We start from the raw sequence: 757 nt of genomic DNA on the forward strand, positions 1-757 counted from the left end.
GAGGAGGGTAGCCGGTGGCGGTGCTCGACGGCGGGGGGTGGCCGGCGGCGGCGCGGCCCGCGGTGAGGCGGGGCGGGCAGGAGGTGTGAGCGTGAGGCAGGGTCGTGCGGCTGGCTGGGCTGTTTTCTTTTTTTTTTCTCGCCCGTATACCGGTTCGGGGTGACTTATGATGAGGACCGCGGGTTAATTTCTCAGAAACGGACTTTTCTGTAAAAATGCAATGACGTACGACCAGGAGCAATAGCTGGTTTATTAGTAGGTAAAAAAAAGGTAAAGATAAAGAATTAGTGGTCCCTGCCTTCCTCCCTAATGTCCAACCATGGTTATTTTACGTCTCTACTATTAGTGGTTTGTTTGGATACAGAGAATTAGCGATGAGTTTTCTGTAAACAGGGTTTTATAAAAAAACAAAACTTTGTTTGGGCTAGGACGATGCCGGAAAAAAATTATATGAGACCAGGTCTCATATAAACTAGGTGAGACACGCCCTGATGGATGACATGTGGCATTCATAAATCACAAAGCATATAATCTTTCCCCCTTGATTTCAGGTGGGAGGTGGGGTGGATGCTTTGTGATTTGTGAATGACACGTGTCATCCATCAGAATGGGTCTCACCTACTAATCCGTGAGACCTGGTCTCATAGAATTTTTTTTCCGGACGATGCCTATTTCCCTAGCGTGAGTTGGTGACCTTCCATCAGCGACGGAACAGCTCCATTGCCCACATGTCCAGCACGGCGGAAGCGTCGTCATC

The sequence above is a fragment of the Triticum dicoccoides genome, chromosome 5B (genome assembly GCF_002162155.2).
Source record: "Triticum dicoccoides isolate Atlit2015 ecotype Zavitan chromosome 5B, WEW_v2.0, whole genome shotgun sequence".
NCBI classification, from domain to species: domain Eukaryota; kingdom Viridiplantae; phylum Streptophyta; class Magnoliopsida; order Poales; family Poaceae; genus Triticum; species Triticum dicoccoides.